Source organism: Xenopus laevis, chromosome 5S (assembly GCF_017654675.1).
Source record: "Xenopus laevis strain J_2021 chromosome 5S, Xenopus_laevis_v10.1, whole genome shotgun sequence".
NCBI lineage: Eukaryota > Metazoa > Chordata > Amphibia > Anura > Pipidae > Xenopus > Xenopus laevis.
Genome location: NC_054380.1, coordinates 7,157,925 through 7,167,265, shown reverse-complemented (window position 1 = coordinate 7,167,265; position 9,341 = coordinate 7,157,925).

Below are 9,341 nucleotides of genomic sequence, written 5' to 3'. Positions count from 1 at the left end.
TACTGTATTTTGTGAGTGGGTCCCTAAGCTCAGTAAGTGACAGCAGCACAGAGAATGTGAGTGAATCAGTAGAAAAGAAGATGGGGAGCTACTGGGGCATCTTTAATTTTTTTTGCAAAATAAGCCAATCATTATGAGCCTTCCTATAGTGCATGCAACTATATTATGGGGTGTCCTTCTTTATACAGGCTGTAGTTAGGACTCCTATCAAGCGCAAGCAGCTGGTATGCCCTCTACTACATCTACATAGCCCCTTGCCCTTAAAAGTACCCTCCATTTGTCTCCCATGGACCCGAGTCCCTTCTTGCTGACATGAAGGCTCCCATAATCAGTGGTTGTTGGTGATGATTTAATATTAGTGCCTGTTGCACAACTGCATGTAATTATAATCTATAATTAACCCCTCTGATATGGGGGTGCATAGTGAACTGTGTGTCTATTTTGCTCTCACCCTTTGAAAATGAGTAAGAGGCACTGGCATAAAAGAACAGGTCAATGTCTGATTCTTATTTTAACCCACTCACAAAAAACATAACGCACATTTATTTATTAAGGTACAAAGAACAATTTTATTTTGTGGTCAGTTGATCCAGCTCCTCTGGTTTCTGAAGCCACATGTTGTCTGAATGGAAACTCCATGGTCATTGTCATAGTCAGAATCATTGTGTTGCCTGCCTGGGCTTCTTTCCTAACTGCCATTCTCTTTTGACATTATTCCCCATGTCCTGGAGAGGCAAACGCATTGGTCTCTTCAATTTGAACTTCCTTTGCTTACGGTCTATTCCATGTTTCTTCTTGAGGCAATTATTCTCTTTATGATCAGCTGCTGATCGTTGCCCAACTTGCTGCACAACTTTATTTCCATCTGAAATGCAGAAACAAATGAACCACTATGTACGCCAATAATATTCCACTGTACCACTGGTATTTCACATAGATTCCCTCACAACACCTAACATTTCCCACAGAAGGAGGGGCATGTCACCAAGAAAAGGGCGTTTGTTGTTTTGTAGTATTGGTGTTACTAGGTGAAAGCGGATAGTGAAAGGTTGAATGATAAAGGAATGGATAGAGAAGGAAAGACAGAAGTGTAAAAAGGTGACAAAAGGGTTGATGAGTAAAGGACTAATGAAGAAAAGTATAAAGGAATATGAATTAGACATTAAGGAGAGGAGGAAAAGGCTTGATAAGAAAAGGAATAATGAGATGAGAAGAAGGGATTGAGGAAGTTCATTAGAGTTCATTGGGAGCCTGCCAAACCCCAACCAAGAGATTGACCAATAAAGTTCTGCAGCCTGATGGTCTGACGACATCTTCATCCTTCTTATGCTTCCTTTATGGACAATAGGTAAATGAAGGAATGGAGGTATCACAGGAGTTATGGACTAGAAATCCAGGGATTGCCTGAAATTTGAAATGCTACCATAGTTTTATCGGGATCTCTCTATACAGACTATGAGCAAACTTAGGGACTGTTCCTGATGAATTGTGCTTAGTACAGGGAATACCTATGCTGCCATAGTTTTATGGGATCTCTCTGTACAGACTATGAGCAAACTTAGGGACTGTTCCTGTTGAATTGTGCTTAGTACAGGGAATACCTATGCTGCCATAGTTTTATGGGATCTCTCTGTACAGACTATGAGCAAACTTAGGGGACTGTTCCTGCTGAATTGTGCTTAGTACAGGGAATACCTATGCTGCCATAGTTTTATGGGATCTCTCTATACAGACTATGAGCAAACTTAGGGACTGTTCCTGCTGAATTGTGCTTAGTACAGGGAATACCTATGCTGCCATAGTTTTATGGGATCTCTCTGTACAGACTATGAGCAAACTTAGGGACTGTTCCTGCTGAATTGTACTTAGTACAGGGGAATACCTATGCTGCCATAGTTTTATGGGATCTCTCTGTACAGACTATGAGCAAACTTAGGGGCTGTTCCTGCTGAATTGTGCTTAGTACAGGGAATACCTATGCTGCCATAGTTTTATGGGATCTCTTTGTACAGGTTGGTGAGGATGATGGAGAGGTCCATTTTTTTCAACTGGCCACATACACATATAGGCCACATTTCCTTATGGCTTTCTGTAAGATGGGTACACTATGGGAGGACTATGATAGTTGATTGTCTCTCTCAGACTGTCACATAACTCCCAATAGCAGCTTAGGGAAGGCTAAATCTACAAGTATATAGTTTTTGCAGAAGTATAAATATTTCTGCAAAAACCCTAATAATCCCTCCCTTCTCTTCCACTTCCTGCTCCCTGAATTCCCAGGCTGTGCAGGGGAGCCGGCGGCTCTGAGCTCACTGCACTGTAGGACAGGAACCAATCAGCAGCTAGCAGGACCTGATAGGGAACTGAAGCCTGCCTGTGCTTGTGTGACTGCAGGGCTGTGATTGGCTGTCCCCTCCTACTGTACTTCTGGCAGGGACACACGCACCCCTCATTTAAAACACAGACAGGGACCAGAGAACAGCTATAGGGAGCTCCAATAAAGGGGTGATTTTTAAACATAATATTCATTTGTAGCGCCATGTAAAAGCAACACCATATATTACTTATAATTGCCTACAAAATTAGGATTTTTTAATTTACCCTATATGTCTCCTTTAATTCTGATCTGACAGCCGCTGCTTATTTCTGACTTTGCTCTGTCTCTCACAATAACAGCATTAACCCTTCTCTTACCCTAATACTTTAGCATAAGTGAAATTCATCCTGATATTAGGCTTAGGGAGACTTACCCAGCATGTACCCTTACCATAATGGCCCTTGGCCCTCACTGTATATAAAATGTACCTGCTGGTTACCAGGGTCAGGTTTTCACCTGGAAATGCAGCTCTTTTAGAGCAGGGAGCGCAGTTGCCCTTCTCTGAGCTTGTCTTCTGCCCCCAAGACCGCCCCAGCGCTAAAAAGGTGATCACGGGTGCAGCAAAGGGGCCAGAATTGCCCCTAAATGTACCCCCCTGCCCCTCACTGCATTGCATTTGTTTATCATATATTATTAATCTTATCTTAGTTGGGATCAAGTCAAGGTAATTTATTATTATTACAGAGAAAATGGAAATAGTTTTTAAAGGGGAACTATCATTAAAATGAAATCTAAGCTTCACAAAGATTCGGCCGAATACTGATCCCTAATTTGCATATGTAAATTAGGGGTGGGAAGGGGAAAACATTTTTTACTTCCTTGTTTTCTGACAAAAAGTCACGCAATTTCCCTCCACACCCCTACTTTGCATATGCAAAGGTTTCGGCCGAATCCTGCTGAAAAAGTACGAACCGAATCCTGGATTCGGTGCATCCCTAGTTTGAATACATTTCTGTGGTTTATGTGTTATTACAGTTTTGCTAATGAAGGTTAATTGCCCTTTAAGCTGCAAGTCACAGTTTCCCCAAAAGACCTGCTTATCTTAAATTGTTAGAAATGTATCTAAGTGCTGGGCTCTCTGCCAAAAGCCAATTAAGTTAGAAACTTTGTATCTTGTGCAGGAGATCAAAGAGAAAGTCTGGACATTTCAGTAACAATCCAGGACTGCGGGTTGAGCTGTCAAAAGCGTGACTGTCCAGCAAAAAACGGGACAGTTGGGAGGTATGCATAAATATGCACATGAGTTTGGACAAAATTGTTTGTGGTCTATAGAGCATTACAGATAAATGATTATTAGCACAATATGCAAACATTACCTTGGATAACTTGAGTATGGATTATAGATGAAGCGAATGGCACAAATAGGAATGTCATTTTGAGATAGAAGTTGTATTATGGGTTATAGATTTTTAATCTTCTAAATAAGTAATAACTCACAGAGTAAATGTAGGAGAAGCAGCTCACCCTGGTGGTCCAGTGGTGCGGCGGGGACGCCCGCCGCTCTTCGGCCACCATTGTGGCTACTTAGGGCATTTAAAGGAGAAGGAAAGGTTAAAACTAAGTAAGCCTTATCAGAAAGGTCCATCTAAATATACCAGTAAACCCCCAAAGTAATGCAGCTCTGAGTCCCCTGTCAAAAGAAACAGCACATTTCTTTCCTTCTATTGTGTACTCATGGGCTTCTCTATCAGACTTCCTGTTTTCATCTTAAACCTCCAGGACTAGGGCTTGAGCATGCTCAGTTTGCTCCTCTTCCCCCCCCCCCCTTCTCTGCTGTAATCTGAGCCCAGAGCAGGGAGAGACTCAGGCAGGAAGTGATGTCACACCATGTTAATACTGCTGCTCCTATCCTAAACAGAGAGTTTCTAGAGCTTTTTACTCAGGTATGGTAAAACATTCTACAGAATAAATATAGCATTCTAGCTTGCACTATTGCAGCTAATCTATTGGCAATAAAATGCCTCCGTAGCTTTCCTTCTCCTTTAAGGGATCCCATTCTTTCACTCATTGCCTGTGATAGGTTTATCCTGTGGTACTTTTGAGCCTTGTGCCACCTGTTTGATCCTGATTCTGATTGATTCCTGTTGTGACCCCTGCCTGGCTTTTGACTATTCTGACCTCTGGATCCTGACCCTTACCGACTACCTCTTCTGCTAAATTCCCTTCTGATTGATCTCCCGGTTTAACCCTTGCCTGCCTGACTACGCTTATTCTCTGCCTGCCTCAACCCAGCCGGATCTGACTATGATTTTACAGTAAATAGTAATCTAAGAAACTCTAGAAACTTTTGTAATTTATATACTGTTACTTATAAAAATATTGGTATGCACTTTATTATTGAAATGTTTTTAAAGGGCATGTAAAGTCAAAAAAATAATGAAAAAGAAACTTATTTCCAATATACTTTAAATAAAAAATGTGTACCGTTTTTATAAGAAACCTGACTGTATGCAGTGAAATTCTCCCTTCATTTACTGCTGTGGATAGGAATTGTCAGACGGTCCCTAACTGCTCTGCAGGGAAACAATCATACTTATGAACAGCAGGGGGAGCCCCCGCCTTACTTCCCAGCCATGCAGAACTCAAGCAGCTTTGTTTATGACGATCCCTAAGCAGCCCAGACCACACTGAGCATGTGCACAGTCTTAGCCTTGCAAAGATGTATAACAAAGTTACAAGATGGTGACCCCCTGTGGCCAACTTTGAAAGCATAAATTATTTGTTTGATTAGGTTTGTGGTGCAGTAAGTTCATGTTTATATTTAGTATACAAAATACAGCATTTCTAGCCTTATTCTATTTTAGAATTTACATGCCCTTTAATTACACCTAATTTGTTTTCATTTTAATTTGCACATTGAGGGGCCTAGATGAGACGTGATTACAATACGCTGTTACGAGTGTATAGTTATATCGACGACGTTTGAATCTTAAATTACTGTATAGAATGTCCCTAAAGGTGGCCATACACAGGGACATTCATCGCCAAATGAGCGGATCTCTCCCCAATATGCCCACATTGAATGAAGGTTATACGAGCGGTCGGATTGTGGGACCACATCAACGAAAAGATTCGGCACACTGGGATTTGTCATATATGTTCAACGTCGGACTGGGGGCCCCATCTGAGCTCTCTCTCTCTGGGATCTGATGTGTTTAGAGATTGTTTTCACTTAGACACAAATTTACTGTGATTTCTAATATTAAAGTTGGAGGATTTGCCTAAATCCAAATGATAGAGATTCCTCTCCTTGTAGCATGGAGAATGATTAAATGGCAGGATGCTTTTATACATATGTAAATGACTGTGACTATTTAGTTAAAGGATCAGTAACAGCAAAAAACTTGTTTTTATTTAGAATTTGTTAAATAATAATCATGTCATATTGTTTATACAGTAAGTTTTCGGTCTGTTCCATCAACATTATATTTCAACATTATAACTTAATAATAACTATTCAGCTCTTGTGACATCGGTAATGAGACCCTATAGAGGATTCTGCGGGTAGGAGGCGAATAACCTGTTAGTTAGGTGACTCCCGGGAAATGAAAGTGTTTTAAAAGAATGACAATATAATGTACTGTTGCCCTGTACTGGTAAAACTGGTGTGTATGCTTCAGAAACACAACTACACCACAGAGCGTATCATTTATCTGCTGTGTATCCTCAGCCTTTTCTCCTTTGAGTTGCTGCCCCTATGCAGGACCGCCATCAGAAATCACAGGGCCCCATACGACAAAATTCCCTGGGCCCCCTGGGCTGCACCCACCTACAGGTCCGCCCCCCACCACACAGTAAAAAAACAAAAAAAAAAAATATTGGTGGCTAGGGTTCCCACATGTTAATAAAAAATAAAAAGATATTGGTGGTCAGGGCCCCCCATAAAAAAACATTTGTGGCCAGGGGCCCCCCATTACAAAATATTGGTGGCTAGGACTCCACATAAGAAAAGAAAAATTGGTGGCCAGGGCCCCCCCCCACATTATGAGAAAATTGGTGGCCAGGGCACCTTAAACGTCCATGCCTTCCCGAAGTCAGCAGCTCTCAGAAAGATGAGGGGCCCAGATAATCAAGTAAGTGTGGCGTGGCAGGGCCCCCTTACCCTCGGGGCCCCCTACAACTCTCCCCCCTGATGGCTGCCCTGCCCCTATGGCTACACAGCAGTTTGTTTATATAAACTATAAATGAAGCAGACACACCAGTTTTACCAGCAAAGGGCAACAGTAAATTTTCATTACTTTAAGATACTTTCAGTTTTTGGTGATACTGTTCCAGTAAAGGTGAAGCTGGGAGGTTGTTTTCCTTCTTTTAAGAAACACTAACACTGAGCCACTGGGTGGCGCTATAGGGCAACAGTCTGAAGAGATTATTACTATATTTACCAAAACGCACATTTCTAAAGCTCTGCGCATATGCACCACATTCAGGCACAAATCCCAAATTTTAGGCCACAGTTCTCATGTTTCTTTCTGGGTGCGTGGAGAAGGTGCAGTAGGAGGAGACACAGCACATGGATCTTTCCTTCCCTGCTTAGAGCAAAACAATACTGAGCCTGGGGGTCAGATGAGGGGGCATTCACCCCAAAGAATAACAAGCAGGAGACACCTCTCTTTACAATACCAGGAAGGAAGAAGGAGAGGAAATCCTGAGAGCCTATTGGCTCGTGTCACTAGCAGCCGATATCAACAACGGGGCAGAAGGGTCACAGGTCAGAACAGAACTTTGAGATCTCTTATAACAAAGCAATGGAAATAAAAACATTCCTGTTGCACTGGGTTTATATTCCATTTAATTAGACAGAAGCCCAGAACTGATTCTTAACAGATTCCCTTAGACAGCACCTCCTCCTCCCATATGTATAAATACAAATATACAGAGAAGGAATGTTCTGGGCACACAATAAGCTATACCCTCATACTGTACTGTCTAAGGCAGGGATCCCCAACCTTTACAACCCGTGAGCAACATTCATAAGTAAAAGGAGTTGGGGAGCAACACTAACATGAAAAATTTTCCTGGAGTACCAAATAAGGGCTGTGATTGGTTATTTAGTAGCCCCTATGTGCATTGTCAACCTACATTGAGGCTCTGTTTGGCAGTACACCTGGTTTTAATGCAGTAAAACTTGCCTCCAAGCCTGGAATTCAAAAATAAGCACCTGCTTTGAGGCCACTGGGAGCAACATCCAAGAGGTTGGAGAGCAACATGTTGCTCGCGAGCTACTGGTTGGGGATCACTGGTCTAAGGGAATCAATATGGCACCTCCTCCTCCCATATGTATAAATACAAATATACAGAGAAGGAATGTTCTGGGCACACAATAAGCTATACCCTCATACTGTACTGTCTAAGGGAATCAATATGGCACCTCCTCCTCCCATATGTATAAATACAAATATACAGAGAAGGAATGTTCTGGGCACACAATAAGCTATACCCTCATACTGTACTGTCTAAGGCAGGGGTCCCCAACCTTTTCGACCCGTGAGCAACATTCAGATGTAAAAAGAGTTGGGGAGCAACACATGCATGAAAAATGTTCCAGGGTAGTGTCAAATAATGGTTGTGATTGACTATTGGTAGCCCCTATGTGGACTAGCAGCCTACAGGAGCTTCTGTTTAGTAGGACACCAGGTTTTTGTACAACCAAAACTTGCCTCCAAGCCAGGAATTCAAAAACAAGCACCTGTTTTGAGGCCACTGAGAGCAACATCCAAGGGGTTGGGGAGCAACATGTTGCTCACGAGCTACTGGTTGGGGATCTCTGGTCTAAGGGAATCAATATGGCACCTCCTCCTCCTCCCATATGTATAAATACAAATATACAGAGAAGGAATGTTCTGGGCACACAATAAGCTATACCCTCATACTGTACTGTCTAAGGGAATCAACATGGCACCTCCTCCCATATGTATAAATACAAATATACAGAGAAGGAATGTTCTGGGCACACAATAAGCTATACCCTCATACTGTTCTGTCTAAGGGAATCAACATGGCACCTCCTCCCATATGTATAAATACAAATATACAGAGAAGGAATGTTCTGGGCACACAATAAGCTATATCCTCATACTGTACTGTCTAAGGGAATTAATATGGCACCTCCTCCCATATCTATAAATTCAAATACACAGAAAAGTTATTTCTGGGCACATGATACCCTCATAATGTATTGTCTTTTTTAATAGAAAATAATTAGAAGATAAAATACAAATATACTTCTCCTTAACAAAGTAATACCAAATATTTTGTACCAAGCCCAAATACAATATATCCCCCCCCACGCATTACAAATAGATCATTTTCAGCACAACACACACAAAGGGGGATATTCCATAGGGAATCGGTGAAGGGAAGGGACAAACCATTCTCAGCAGAGGCTGCATTTAGATTCTTAATAATAAATAGCAGTTTTTGGGATCTTGGAGGGACATGGCCTCTATCCCTCCTCAAACAAGAACTTGCTGTGGCTTTAGTACCCTAAAAATCAAAGCCAGTGCCATGAGTGGGGGGATACATTGTGTAATTACATAATTTAACATTAAAATATTTAAACCATTAAATATAAAAAGTTGGACATTAAATTGTTCAGTGTAAAAATTAAAAACTGGGTAAATAGGCTGTACAATATATATATATATATATATATAATATCAAAACAGGGGGGTTGTGGGAGCACTCTAAAGGCTTTAAAGTATATATAAGTATAATAAATGCTATTGCATATGTACCCAAAACAGGGGTTATTTTGTTACAAAGTTATAACTTATGATCATAAAATTGATAAGCCACCATACCACGTCAAGGTAAACCCCGAATGGCGGTCCCTAACTTGTTTTATATTTTATGTGCATTTTAGCATTACCTGTAATCAATGTCCGTTGAATGCTGTTTTTTCACTTAGGGCTAAATGCTGTACAATATATATATATATATATATATATATATATATATATATATA